The sequence below is a fragment of the Narcine bancroftii genome, chromosome 6, assembly GCF_036971445.1.
Source record: "Narcine bancroftii isolate sNarBan1 chromosome 6, sNarBan1.hap1, whole genome shotgun sequence".
Classification (NCBI taxonomy): Eukaryota; Metazoa; Chordata; class Chondrichthyes; order Torpediniformes; family Narcinidae; genus Narcine; species Narcine bancroftii.
The window spans coordinates 147,545,534-147,561,325 of record NC_091474.1 but is presented as its reverse complement, the minus strand read 5'-3'; the positions used below and the strand labels follow the sequence as shown (position 1 = coordinate 147,561,325).

Below are 15,792 nucleotides of genomic sequence, written 5' to 3'. Positions count from 1 at the left end.
ACTAAGAGGCTTGTTGTCTATCATCAGGGTGAATTTTCTTCCATAAAGATATTGGTGGAATTTTTGTTTCACACCAAAAATTATTGCCAATCCTTTTTCTAGTTGGGCGTAATTGTGTTCGCTTGTGGTTAATATTTGCGAAGCAAATGCTATTTGTTGTTCACCTTATTCTGTAATTTGGGATAGTACTGTTCCTAGTCCCACTGGTGAAGCATCCAAGGCTAGTGTAACCTTTTTACTAGGGTCCTAGTGGATCAGCACTTTATTTGTTGATGTTAGTATTTCCTTTAGTTGATCAACTGTATTTTTAGTTTCTGTGTTCAATACCATGTTTAATCTTTCTTGAGTAATTGGTTCAGTTGGCTGCATAGTGTAGACATACTTGGGATATGTTTTCAGTACTAATTAACATGTCCTAGGAAGGACTATAATTCCCATTTGTTGGTTGGGTATGGGGCCTTGCAAACGGCTTCTGTTCCTGCTGGATTCATTCGCGCCCCCCTCGTTGTCGATTGTAAACCCAAGGTATGTTACTGAGGGGTGCACGAAGACACATTTCTCCTTTCGTAATCGTATACTAGCCTGTTGTAGTCTGGTTAATTGTTGATTGAAAAATCACAGGTGTTGCTGAAATTCCGTAAGGCAGGTGTGTAGGTGAATAGTCCCAGATGGGGATTGATTGTCACATATTCCCTTGATTTTTTTTGTCCAATTCTATCTGTTGATATGCTTGTGACAAATCTAATTTTATGAGTTTTTGCCCTCTGTTTAATGCTTGGAACAATTCTTCTCCCTTGGGCATGGAGCGTTCGGGTATTTTGAGTGATGGATTGATGGTGACTTTGTGATCGCCGCAAATGCAAATCTCACCGTTTACTTTTTGTATGGGTATTATGGGCGCTACCAATCACTGTATTGTATTGTTTCTAACGTGTCTTTATGATTTAATCTGTTTAATTCAGCCTCAATTTTTCCCTTTCATAGCAAATGGAACTGTTCTGGCTTTGAAGAATTTTGGTTCTGCATCATCTTTTAATTGCAGTTTGGCTTGAACACCATTGATTTTCCCCAATTCTTGTGGGAAAACCACTGCGTGGTTGTTGAGGATTTGGTCAAGTTCTGGCTGGAAGGTGTCCATGTGGTTTACATTTAGTATTGAACTGATTTCCAGCCAGTCTAGGGTAATGTGTTGTAGCCAGTTTCTTCTAAAGAGTGCTGGGTATCTACGATGTAGAGAATGTTTTCATTTGCTGCTGTTTGTATTGTACTTGGACCGTACATTTTCCAAATACTTTGATTCTGGCTCCTGCAACAGTTCTTAGAGTTATTTCAGTTGTATTTACCAGGAGGCATGGTAGCAAGTGTTCCTTTACATGTAACGGCATTAGGGACATCTCTGCCCGGGTCTAACTCCATTTTCAGGGCCTGTCCAATTATTTTTTAGCTGTATAAAGGTTGCTGTGTTTCCTCTGTTTATTTCTCAGATGTGTAATATCTCAGAAGCTGAAATTTCAGGAGCTTGAAGGTCAGTCATTGGGCTGTATCATCATCGTTGCTAGGTTTCCCCCTCTCTCTGTAATTATTTTGACTTCAGCTGCCTGCTTATTTGCAGGCCACCTGTGCTTTAGAGGCAGGCATTTTGCTTTGATATGTCCTTCTGTTTTGCAATGGTTGCATTTAGAATTTTTGAAGAACCAGTTTTCTGGTCGGTGGTTGTATTTCCCACAATGGAAGCATTGTTGGTGGGAAGACTTCTCAACCAATAGGTCTGGTTAACCACATCCAAGATTTTTATGTGCAATTTCAGAGCTGCAGGCAGTTTTGTATGCAATTTGTAATGCAACATCTTCATCCAATGCTAATAAGTTTTGCCTTGCTTGGCGATTTGTCAGCCCCATCACAAACCTGCCTCGCAGTCGCTGATTTAGAAACTGTTTGAAATGGCAGTGCTCCCCCAGTTTGCACAACAATGCCAGGTATTCACTTACCATTTCTCCTGGTCCTTCTCTCCTTTCATAGAATTGTTGTCTTTCTGCCATAACTGGTGGTTTGTGACTTAAATGGTTCCTTTGAGCTGTGTATAATTTGTTGAATGTCTTCGTCCCTGGATCTTCCAGGACCAGCAAGGTCTTAAGGAGGTTGAATGTTTTATACTGAGGAAGAGGGCATATTTGCAATTTACTGAACCTTCCACAATATTGTGGGCTGTGCAGTCATGGTTAAACCGTTCTATGTTGTTATCCCAACTTTTTTTTACTTAGTTGAATTCCCCAAACTTTTCCTCCGCCATCTTGGTGCGCTTTCACCTCATCTTTCAGTGGTAATTTGTTGAGGTTGTTAGGTAATCGTCTTCTACCTTACTTGTGTTGTTTTCCTTCTCACAGTTGGTGCATGGAGTATGTGTAGAGTTAATTTTGTTCCTCGTCACCACTATTGTTTATGCACTCATACAATTAAGACTTGGAGACGTAATACTTTCTCATCCTTTACTTCTATTAGACTAACATGGCTACTGAAACACAGGGTTATATAAAGGTGACATGACCTGGGTGTCATGATGTCCAGCAGAGGGCTTGCTCATACCCAACAACTTACAATCAGTTGTATGGCTTTTTTCTTCTTCTCTCATACCACTTCTATTAAGTTATGTCTCTGTGTTATTTGGGAGGCTTCTTAAATAACTTGGAGATAAAAGATTTGAATAACAGAAGCGATTGTACTTACTGATGCCTTCTCCCATCTTAGGAAACTGTTCACACACTCCTATATACATATGCCCCACAGTTATGCACATCAGTTACTACAGTGAGAAGGGTGTATTCTTATGTGGTTACAAAATAGTTCACATTATCCTGACAATATAACATATAAAGTCTTATTCAGTAAAAGTCCACAGTACATTATCCACATATGTTCCATGATAGCTTGGGTAGGACGGTGGGAGGGAGAAAAACTGTTGTCCAATCTAGATGTAGGACCTGCTTTAAACACGGCTTATCAACTCACCAATTTAGTGGGATCTCAGTGTGAAAGCACCTTATAAGTCTGCTGGGTAGTGACGTGACCCACAGGTTTGATTAGCAATAAATTATGTTCGTCTGCAATTAGCCTGCAGCCAAGTTTAAAATCCCTCTGCATCTTCCACAAGTCATTAAAAAAAGTAACAAGGCATTTATGGAAAAAAGCATTTCCATTTTGCTTCAACACTTCAGAAATGGTGCAGCTTGTTATGAGATAATATTATTTTGGGACAATAACTAGCAATACTGTGCCCTCAATGCACCCGAAATTTAATAATCATTCCACAAAACCCCATTAAACACCAAAACACAGGCCGCACACTCATCATGGGAATAAATACTCCACTGGCTGCATCTAAATGGTTAAGTGAATCCTGCAAATCTTTCATTGTTCTTTAAAAGAGCAAAAAAATTACTATTGGGAGTACAGCATTTTTTTTTTTCGAAACTTTATTTATTAATTTTAACATATGAAGAAAGTAAGTAATTCACGTACAGAAAAAAATATAAAATAAAGTTATACAAGTACAAAGTAACATAGTTAATACAATACCAATCTCGGCATCTCCCTAACAACTAAAAACTAAGACTAAAAAAAACTATTTTTAACCCATAAACCCCCCCCTCCCCACCCCCACAATAAAGAGTGAAGAATTAATACTATTAGTATAATTTTAAAAAAATAAATATACATCTTAAAAAAAAGATTGATATATATATATAAAAAAACAAAATATTAAATAAGTATTAATTATTAATCCAAAAATTTTTTATTATATAAGAATATATATGAAAAACAAAAACAAAAAGAACTTAAACAAAAAAAACCAACTAATAAAAAAACTAAAAAAAAAGAAAACATATATATATAGAAAAAATATATAATTTTAAAAAAATGTTTTTTTAAAGAAAAAATGATTAATTCAAACTTATGGGAGTACAGCATATTTGTTGGAAATGGAGTTTCACATAATAGCGCCGTTCCCTTTCAGCATTAAATGCAGCGACGATTGGGTGAAGGAAGCAGGAGTCACAAAATTATCCAAAATAAAGGCATTCAAATCAACACAAGTCCAGTTTAGAAACAGAAACATGTTTATGCAGGATGTCTTCAACCCAACATGCAAAGGATTATTAAGCATCAACTGAGATCATCTTCTTGTATGTTCACAATCATCGACTGTACATATACTTTTGACCTGTATAGAATATTATGATTTCACAAGCATCTATCAATGAGTCTTCTATATCTCAAGACAATGCTTCCTTCTTCTGCTCACCTGGGAAATCAGGCTGCGACTATTGAGCTTTGGTTAGTTGGGATGGACAGCATCATAATGACTCTGTAGGTCTGGCTGGTGTGTGCTTTAGGATGCAGGCAGTAGAATCTCCTCATAGACAAATTCACAATGTATTGCTGTTGGCTGATCTGATAATTGTGTGAATTGGAGTAGGATCCATGCATCCAGAAGTTGTCAATTCCCAAAATGCCCAGCAATGCAGCTTCCAAGGAACCATAAGCACTTTTTGAAAATAGTGCTTTGTACATCAGGACATTCATCTCATGAATACTGACCTACCCAGTGACTGAGAATGTATTTTTTTACTTTTGAAAGTCCAAGAGTCATAATTCAGACAATGACAAGAAAGCTATGGTGGCCAATTCCAGTTCCTAGGATGCCAACTATTCATCACTGAAGTCAAAGTCGATAAAAGTCATTATTCCACTTCTCTAATGAGCACCAAATTAGAAAAAAAATGACAGTGCTTGAATAGACGCTTGCAGTTTTCAGCATTACTTTGTGTCCTGCTGTGAACAGACTAAACGCTTGATATCTTGCTTTCCAATGAGGCATGCTAATCTCACTTGACAGACCTGAAATAAATCAACTGTGGAACCATGTTGTTCCTCCAAAGGGCTCAGAGAACTGGAGATTTTAACTTTAGCAAGAACAGAAACTTCTTTTTTGGAATTAAAGTTCTTGACAAGGTTTTTAAACTTTCATGTACTTTGTTTAATTCAAATGATTGGACTGATGCACTTCCAAAGAACTCCAAGTGATCTAGTTGGAATTCTTTGGAAGTGCATCAGTCCAGTTATTTACACACTTCCCCCCCCCCCCAGAGGTCAATCCGTTGTAACAAAATGCAACAGCAGTGCCATTCCATTGTTCTTCCCATCACAACTTAAAACCTAATTTTATTTTCCTAGTTCTGATGAAAAGTCTTCAACTTGAAACATCAAGTTCTGTTTATCATTCCACAGATACTGACTAACCTACTGAGTACTTCCAACATTTTCTTTTTATATTTCACATTTCTAGTTTGATAATTTTCAAGAAATTAGATAAATGTCTGTTTCCTCCCAACCCAGTGGTTCTCAAACATTTTTTATTCCCTATGCCAATAGGTGCTCTGTGATTAGTAAGGTGGTATGTGGGTGGAAAGAAAAAGTTTGAAAATCACTTAATTGTACCTAATTGACTCATTATGTGCATGGTTTCATCACTCCAAAGGAAATGGGCCAATGACAATTTTTCTGAAGTAAAATATTTCAGTAATAATTGGGTCTAGAGCAGTGATTCTCAACCTTCCCCATTCACATACCACCTTAAGCAATCCCTTATTAAACACAGAGCACCAATGGTATAGGGATTACTTAAAGTGCTATGTGAGTGGAAAGAAAAAGGTTGAGAGCCACTGTCCTAACTCAAAAACTTGGACGATAAAAGCAGTACTCCTCTGCTACTTCACCTGTATATTAAAAAAAATTAAAATTATTCACCAAATCCAATCAGAAAAACCTGGGCTCACTTGGCACAGTGCATCATACAAGCCCAAAACCAAGAGACTATTTACTGAGTTTACAAAAGACAGGAATTTCAAACTGTAACTCCACAATCAATATGGCACCCAACTTTTCCAATGCAATGTTATTAATGAGGATATTTCAGTTTTCAAAATGGCACTTTTTGAGAAAATGGCAATGATGCTCATGTTTTAGTTTGCTAAACAAAATACTATTACCAGAGTCAATAACAAAATTATTGATGGAGTCAACAAACAAATAAATAACTAAATCAGCAAGTTCAGCCTTGATCTCTATCAGCTATACTCAGTTATTAGCAGAAATCACATTGCGCTTTTGTAGTTTCATGACTAAAAACAAAGCTCAGTGCAGTATATATTTGCATCATGAACAGAAACAGTTTGTGTGTAATATCCTTCACCTAAGTAACTGAATGTACCATTGAGACTCACATAAACAATGAGCAAATCAGTGAGGTAGCAGATAGCACATGACATGCAGAAACCACATTTGACAAAAAAAAAGTATTTTCACACAGGACAAAGGGAAAAAAAGAACAAAAATAAAACAAGTTCTGAAATATTTTGACATGTCAAAATTAAGTGTTTTATTTTTGTTCAATGATGCTTGATAAGAATATTTTCACAGCTGATCACACCATTAATAAAACATTATGACAAAATGAGAATAACTTTAAACCCACATTAAGAGTGGGCACTGCTCATGGCAATGCATCATCGTCATACTCAGATTTATTTTAAAGCAGTGATTCTCAGCCTTTTTCTTTCCACTCACATACCATTTTAAGTATTCCTTATGCCATAGGTGCTATGTGATTAGTAAGGGATTGCTTAAGGTGGTATGTGGGTGGGAAAAAAAAGTTTGAAAACTACTGTTTTAATTGTACCTAATTGACTCGTTATATGGAAGCTTTCATTACTCCAAAGACGACAATTTTTCTCAAGTAAAGTATTTTAGTAACAATTAGGTCTAGAGCAGTGATTCTCAATCTTCCCTTCCGACTCACATATCACCTTAAGCAATCCCTTACTAATCACAGAGCACCGATGGTATAGGGATTACTTAAAATGCCCTGAGTGGAAAGAAAAAGGCTGTGAACCACTGCTTTCAAACAATAATTCTTTTGGTGAAATACTGCATAAAAAAATTCATTGAAGTGAAAAATCACTTTTACCAGTCCATCCATTAAGCAGTATGCACACATGCAAAATATTCTTTGTGGGGTAAAGAGAGAAATACAAACTCTAATTCTTTGTTAAAAATTGTACGATTGGGATATTTCTAATGGAACAAAAATGTCTAAAATATAATGGAAGTTCTCCAAAGTTTTCAATTATCTGACAAATCTCTGAGGGATTTTGGAAATTTGGCAAAAAGCCTTCAGTTTCACACAGTCACTGAGATAGAAGTTGGGATGTTTTTTTTTAATTTTCATTTATGGACACAGCCTTGAATATCATGCCATTGGGAACAATGGAGAAGATCAAGGCAAAAAAAAAGCAAACACATTTTTAAAGCAGAGACATAAGCTAGAAAGATAAGGGGACAACAGCAAGATCAGGTTTGATTTTTTTTCTCTCTGAGAATTTAGGACAACCCTGTACTGTTCATTTATTTGTTCAAACATTTATTTGACATGGATTAAAGAACGCTAGCATGCGCATACACTAATAAAAAATAGGGCAACATATAATACTGTGTACTAAACATTGTTACCTATTCAAATTGCGAGTGAAATGAACAATGTAACCCAGACGCGATGGAGAGAAACAAATCATGAAACATTAGCTATCGCACCGTGGCTTCACTTGTTACCATGACGTGAAAATAAAAACGAGAGAATGTTTTGCCGTTTGCCAACTTGTCACAAACAGTAGGAGAGTTTGCAATACACATTGTTGCAGCTTCGGAGGATTCTCACTGCTCACCTCCAAAAGTTGGCCAAGGCTCAGAACTTTCGATCTTTGTCAAATCATCAGCCACAAGGTCAGTCATTAGGATGGTTCTCCCAAATATCTGCAACATGATCATCTTTGAAACAGATGATCATGTTATTCCACACTGACACGAGACAATCTGGTTCACAAAATACTTTCCACCTGACGGAAAAGTGAAAATATCTTGGACTCAGAAAGAGTGAGGTTACAGACTGTGTCAACGTAGCTCCAAGCGGGAGCTTGTCAACTCGAAAGATAGCACGAGAGTGATCCAAAGGAGAAAACCGAGTGCTAAACGGCTACTTCTCACGACGCTGTTTATTGAAAGATTGGAGGTTGGATGCAGGGAAGCGTGGATTCGTCGCAGCCTCTCGTTAAAGCATCACTTCCAAGGTGAAAATCGTGCCCCGTAAGCTTCTCAATCGTGAGACTGACACAAGGTCCCAGAAACACACGCCAACCCGTTCGAACAGATGTACTTTTTTGTTGTTGTTGCGTTTGGGTCAGAACTTCAGACAGAAGAACCTTTTTTAAAAAAAACTTACCGCAAATCCCCGGTCCCACTTGCGTCGTATGATTTTGTTTTGAAAATACGCAAGGACACGGGGAAAGAAAGAGGGACGTCCACCCAGCAGCCCCAACGCTGCCCAACGAGTTGGAAGCCGCAGCGAACTGGGGAGGACTATACGCACGTGGCGCCGAGCCGCGGTAGTTGCCGGAAGGGAACCAATGGGAGAAGAGCTTTGGTGGCCGGAGGCGGGCGCTGCTTCCTGGATCGCTTCAATGCGCCGAGGGACCGCATTATCTGCTGAGTTGGAGCTCCCTGGGGACGCTGCGGAGTTTCTTTAGCGGACTGAAAATATTCTGATTTCTCCGAGAGATTTTGCCCCGGTGTCCCGCTCATGTTGGCAACATTTGGGGGCCGGTCCTTTTGTATTAGTTTCCAACCGTGGCAGATGCAGATGCGAGCAGGTCCGGTCGATCATCCTGCAAGGAACGCTCGCGCCCTCTCCCTCCAACCCAACACAATTGCTGCAATCTTTGCCATTGTCAGAATGGGTCGAGGTGATGAAAGAAGCAACTTTTATGAACATCGTATGGAGCATCTTTTATGGCTCACAGGAAGTCCTAAAGCACTTTTCACGGTTAATTAAGTGCATTTGAGCTTTACTCATTGTTGTAAGGAAGAGCAGGCGCCGATTTAACTGCAGGAATGTCCTGCAAACAATAAGATGTGAAGCAAATGTAGTTGCTTTGGGTGTTATTGTTTAAAGGGGATTGATTCCCTGTTCCTACATAAACCCCTGCTGTATTCGTGTTTACTTGGAGAGTCAAATAGACCTTTGCTTTATCTTAACAAAAAAAACTACGGTGTAAAATTACACACCCAAATTTCCTCAACACTTGAAGCCACAAAAGAAAAGAATGCTCTGTCCAATGTATGCATCAAAAATTAAACAGAATGTTAGCTTCTGGATAATTAATTATAACATTAATTATGTGGACATTAAGAACCCACCTCACCAAACCTTACAACATTTGCAAATAAAAATGTGACCTTTTTTCAAGAGAGTTTATCCCAAAAAGAGATTCATTCCAGACGATCAGCAAAGAAGATGCTGAGCTTTTTGTAACTCCATCTTAAAATTCCTGAGCTGCTCTAAATTCATTGATGATTCTATGCTTGGAATTTTACTGAGAGCACCAATGCTCTGTGGATCAATTCCAACTTTAAAACATAACTCCACTCACTATGCAAGAGTAACCCCACTCTCTTGCCACCTGTCAATTGACTTCCATACACTCCTGATGACCATTATTTTTTGTCCACTCCAATGATTCTTAGTGTTAGTACCAGCAGTAGTCCCACTTCATTTCACTAGGCACATTACAACCTTACGTGAGCACTTTTACCTTTTAATCCCTTCAGCCTTTCTCTTCAATCCTACTTTATTTCCATCTTAAAATTTGCCATGGATCTAATTTTTCTTTTGCAGTTTTGATGAAAGGTTCTCAACATAAAGCTTTACCATTGTCTCGCCTTGGTTGGCATGGCTTGCTCACAAACAGGCAGGTGCAGCTGGGACTCATGCGGGTGCCCATAGCTACTTTAATTTGAAGGAAATGAGATGAGTTAAAAGAGGTTCTTTAGAGTGAGGACAAGAGGAGTTATTTTGTAAGGGGATAATATCTGGGGTGAAGAAAGGTTGTCCTGAAAAGGGAAAATATTGGCAAATGAAGATTGGAAATATTAGGTATTAATCACTCATTCTGTTATTGTCCATCAGCATGAGTAACTGATGAAACAGGAGTAAAAAGGCATCTACATTTGTAGTGTGATCTTAATATTCTCTCACACAACTATAATTCCTGACTGGTTTAGAATAAAGATATTGTACTTTGTCCTTACTTTATTTGTGGTTCTTGGAGTCTTTGAGCACATAGGTGGCCAACATTGTAAATCTCACTGGGGCCATAATGACGACTGCTTATCAGCCCTGACGAGAAGCATTGACCATCCATTTGCCTCAACAGGTGCTGCATGACCTTCTGAAATCTCCTAGTTAATTGTTGTTCCAAATTTCAGCAAGTGCATTTTCTTGTCTCCAAAACTGGCAAATAAATTGACAGCATCAATAAAGGTTATGATCAATAAAGATGGCTCATCAATTGACAGCAAGTTCATGAGTATTAAAGGGAGAAGTTTCCATCTGGTATTGCTTTGACTGTAGTCTTCAAGGAGAAAAGAAGTTTGCAGACAAAGGAATATATGTGCTATCATTTAGTTTTTCTTTTTGGATTAAGTATCTTTTCCCTTTGATTTGTTCGTGTGAAAGGTATCAAGAGTTAATGGAAGTCTATGACTATTGAATATTTCAACAAACTGTTATTTTTCTTGTTATTTGTTTATGTAGATATTTAAAGCTTTTCTTATATATTACTTGAATTTGAACCATGTACCAGTACTTTATGATTTGGATTTCTGACAGTGGCTGGATTATTTTGTTTGGTATTGTGGTATGTGTAGATAAATTTCTTTAAGTAAATCTTTTTTTTTAACTTTATTTAAGATTTTATAACATGAATAAAATAGAAAGTTACAGTTTAAGTAAATATTTCATTTTTTTAAATCTAAGGTGTAGTAACAAAACTATAGTTTCTAGTCTGACTGTTTAATGGTCTATCTTTTTGTGGCTGTTGCAAGGAGTTGAAGTGAACTCTATGATATCCATAACTCTATGGGTCTCTCTGGTTCTTTACCCACTATTGCAGTCTTTATGAATTTGAGAATGTGGACTTTCCTGGCTTGGATCTATCCCTTATTCAGGTAGATTCTATTTGTTGGATTATGTATTTGTGCCCTTGATGTTTTTTTCTCCCTCTCAAATCATCCTTGTGCTATTTTACAGATGGGGTTCCAATTTGGTGTAATGCTCTGCTTGAATTGCCACAAAGTTTTCAATAAGTACTATTGCATGTTTTGTGATATTAGATTGAGTCTCTTGGAGACTGGATACAGTGGATGTGTCAAGTCTTTATTGGCCATAACTTTATATTTGAGGACACCTGATAAGAGATTATATTGGTTGAATATCTGTATTTACACTATTTAGAATGAATGAATTGCAAAGATGAGAGTAGGTGATGGAATAAAATTATATTTTTAAGTATAAACAAATTGTAAGGAAATTTTTATGGGAAGGGAAAATGAATAGGGTTCTTTTGGAGAATTTAACTTGGAAATTTGAATTTAGTGGTTTACAACTTTCATATTTTCAGAATTATTATAAAACTGCACAATTAAAATTTATTAATGGAATGTTTGATTCAATTTGGGCAAGTATAGAGTTAGATAAAATTGATGAGAAATGTATGTCAGAATTTATTTATAAACGGAATTCAAAATTGTTGATTGGTAGAGACTCACCAATATTGAAACATTTAATTGAAATAGGGAATAAAATTGATTATGAGATAGGTGGAAAAGGAAAGATTTCAGTAAAAATGCCTTTATATCAAAATAAACTTTTTCCTTTTACTGTTAATAGTCAGTTTTTGAAGATATGGAATCAATTGGGGATTTCAAAAGTTGAAGATTGTTTTGACGCAGGTAAGTTCATATCTTTTAATCAGATGAAGGAAAATTTTTAAATTCCTAGTAATACTTTGTTTTGCTATTATTAGGTTAAAAACCTTTTTATTGGAAAAATTTGGTCAGAGTTTAAAATTACCGAAACAATCTGCTTTGGAATTATTACTTACTAAAGAAGAAACAAGCAAGTTTATTTCTGAAATGTATAAATTATTACAAAATGTCTAAATCTATGTTCATAAATCAAGATTAAAATGGGAATCTGACTTGAATAGGAAGATAAATGAAAATGTTTGGAGAAATTTGTAAAGATAGACTGACTTAAGTTTATAAATGTAAGATTATAGATTAGTTCAATATAATTTTTTACATCAACTATATTTAACCGCTCAAAAATAAGACATTTAATTTAATTTCCTCGAATTCGTGTTTTAGATGTGGAGACGAGATAGGCACTTTTTTCATTTGATTTGGACCTGTTCCAAGGTTAAGACTTATTGGGTACAAGTTGAATTATTTTTGGAGAAAGTATTAAAGTGAGTCTTCTGTTTGATCCAATGTTGTTTTTATTAGGGGATATTAAGTCAATTGCCTTAGGATTAAGATTAACTATGTTTCAAATTGAATTTCTAAATTTAGCTTTGGCATTTTCTTGAAAAAAAATGTTTGGCAATTACTTGGAAATCTGATTTAGTTTTAGGAATGCAAAGATGGTTTACTGAAATTAAATCCTGTATTCCTGTAGAAAAGATAATGTATAATTTGAGGGATAAATATCATTTTTTTTGTTAAAGTATGGAGCCCATACCAAAAATTCTTGGTTTGAAGATTTAATCTCTCAATCCTTTCCGGTGGGTGTCTGTTTCCACAGCTGAATAGTTGAATTTTTTTTTAAGTAATGGTCTTCTTTCTTAGTGGATAGACGGGAGAGGATGAAAGAGGTGGGGGGGGGGAGTGTTATTCAATTATATACTTTTGTTTGAATATATTATAATTAAAAGTAAAATATTTTAAAAAGTATAAACAAATTGTTTCAGAGACTTGTATTTGCAATGGGGCTCCATGTTAACTAACAAGATGAATATTTCATTCCAAGAATGTCCAGACACACCACTTCTTCCTGTTATCTTGGTCTTAAGCGGTGGCTCTCTAGATGCAGGAAGTGATTGAACATGACAGTTAAGAGGCAAAGTTGTCTGAAACTGTCCCTGATGCTGTGTTGGTGTCATTCTTTAACACTAGCATATTTACCTTCAGTTCCCCTGTGTTGCAATGCAGCAAACAGCTGTTTGCTCAGTGACTGGATTGGTGCATGATACAACCTAATTTGTATTGATGGAGGCCACATTTTTGAACCAACTGTCTTTAAACAAGTCATTAAATTTTCATCAGATTCTTCACCATATTTGGTCAAATGAAGAGTAAGAAGGTGGATTCCATTGTATTCTATTTTTCCTATTCTTTTCACCCAAGATTATTTTTACAGCTAAAGTGTGCAGTGAAAGGACTTGACATACTTATCTTTGGTCAGGACATTCAGTACAGGAGCAGGGACATATTATAACTATGCAGGACAATGAACGACCAGGACTGCACACAATACTCAAAATGCAGTCCTGTGAACTATAGGAATTATTAAGATTGAAGGGTGCAGAAAAAAATCATGAGGATGTTACTGGGTCTGAAAATCTTAAATTGTAAGAATTTTTAATTATTACAACACGGTAACAGGCCATTTTGGCCACCCAATTTGCACCCAATTAGCCTACACCTCTGGTACGTTTCAAATGGTGGGAGGAAACCTGAGGCCTCAGGGAAAACCCATGCAGACATGTGGAGAAGTACAAATTCCTTACAGACAGCATGAGATTCGATCCTGAAAAACACAAAAATGCTGGAGAAATTCAGCAGGTCAAGCAGTGTCTTTATGTACCAAAGGTAAAGATACATCACTGGTCACTGGTGTTTTGGGCTTGAGCCAGTCATCAAGGTGTGGGGGAACATGAGAGAAGTCTGAACTCGGACCTTGATGACTGGCTCAAGCCTGAAACGCCAGTGATGTATCTTTACCTTTGCTACATAAAGACACTCAGTTGAGTTTCTCCAGCATTTGTGTGTATTTTCACTTAATCATGGTGTCAACACATCCTGTGTTTTACCTGGGATTCGATCCTGATCGCTGGTTCTGCCAAGGCATTGCACTAACTGCTACACTGACCGTGCTGCCCTAAGAAGGGTCTGGATAGGTGAGAACCTTTCAGGCAGAGAAAGAAGACTTTTTACAGTTATTAAAATAAAGGCTAAATACAGCATAAATCTTCCCCAACAAGAATCTAGAGGTCATAGGTTTAAGATCAGAGTGGAGACGCAAGGGGAAACTTTTCTTTTCGAGGTGGTGGGTATGTAGAACAAGCTGCCGCAGAAAGTTGCAGAGGCAAGGGCAATTAAAATATTTAAATCCTTGAGCAGGCACATGAAAAATAGGAAATATTTAAGAGGAGTGTGGGACAAATGCAGGAAAATGTGATTGTCTCAGGTTGACAACCTGGTTGGCATGGAGTAGAGTTGAAGGGCCTGTGTCTGTGCAATTAAAATTCTGATTATGTGGTGATCTAATTTTCTCAAATGACTGTTTTGAAATGACTGGCTTTGTGAAAATGTCTTTTTCTAATATTTATGGAGTGACCTGAATATGTGGTTCAAGATGTTCCCTGTTCATCAGACAGTAAGAGATATTGCCTGCATGGATGTGATTATCATATAATTTTGCTTGCATGTGATTCTTTTGTTTATTTCACAAACTCTCCAATGGCTGTGTTATGCATTCCTTTGATTTTGATTTGCTTACAGGTCCAACACTGTTTCCACAATGCTCGGCAGCAAAATTTGAAGTGAACCTTGAGTTATGGCAATTTGGAAATTTAGTTTTGCTGAAGTGTCCATTTCTTTGGTTCTTCGTTAAATGTGTGGATTTGTTGGACATTACATGATAGTTCAGTGGTTTGCTGCTCTGGTTGTTCCTAATCTTCTGCTCTTATCTCTTAATCAGTGAGCTCTCTACCTGTGTAGCCCTTGTATCATAATGTCATGGAAAGAGTTGTGGCTTGATTGAAATCTTCCACATGTGTGCTGATGCATTAGTGTGTTCTGATTTTACCAGACTAGGTGTGTGATTTTGAGCTAAACATTTAGACTTTGCTTTAAGTTGAAAACTTGTCCAAGAAGTTATTCTGTCTGTGCATGTCTGTTTGTTTGAGGGATGGTGATTGCAGCATTATACACTCAAAGGAGTCAGAGTAAGCTCCCTCCCCTCCCTGCCTATCTGTTGGTCTCTCACCTGCTCCCTTCTCTCACAGCCGTCCGTTGGTCGGTCGCTTGCTTGCCCGCTCCATCTCCCTCCGACCCTCACCCCCCCAGCTGTCCATTGGTCGTTTACCTGACCACTCCCTCCCCCCCTCAGCTGTCCATTGGTCACTCGGCCGTTGGGAGGTCGCTCGTTCACCCATCTACTCCCTCCCTCTATCTTGGCTGTTGGGAGGATGCCCACCTGCTCCTTCCCGGCCATCAGTAGCTCGCGTGCCCACTCCTCCCAAACCCAGCTGTCCATCCATCAGTTGCCCGGCCACCCCACCGACCCCCCCCCCCCCCCCACACTTCGGGGCCACTTTTTGACATGTCGCGATGGTGGCACAATGCAGGATGATGGCCAACTTTGTTTCCCATAATCCCTCACGCAGCTGAATTTCCCAGAGTGGTTCCAGTTGCGTAAGGGATTATGGTTAACGAGGACAGCAATTCATCCTGCATTGTGCTGCTGTTCTGATGGGATGAAGCAACCCACTGTTTCCTGGCAGTAAGTATCTTTTCATTTTAATTGTCTATGTTACACAGCACACGTGCTGATGTCACAAG

General features: G+C 37.7%; 1 protein-coding gene across 1 annotated transcript in view; it reads right to left on the bottom strand.

The window, feature by feature from the left end:
- The window catches only part of greb1 (growth regulating estrogen receptor binding 1), a 266,669-nt gene extending 258,262 nt beyond the window's left edge, over nt 1-8,407 (bottom strand). Inside the window, exon 1 of the mRNA XM_069886310.1 lies at nt 8,333-8,407. The gene's annotated coding sequence lies outside the window, so the exon portion shown is untranslated. The remainder of the gene's footprint in view (nt 1-8,332) is intronic.
- Between the last annotated feature and the right edge of the window lie 7,385 nt (nt 8,408-15,792).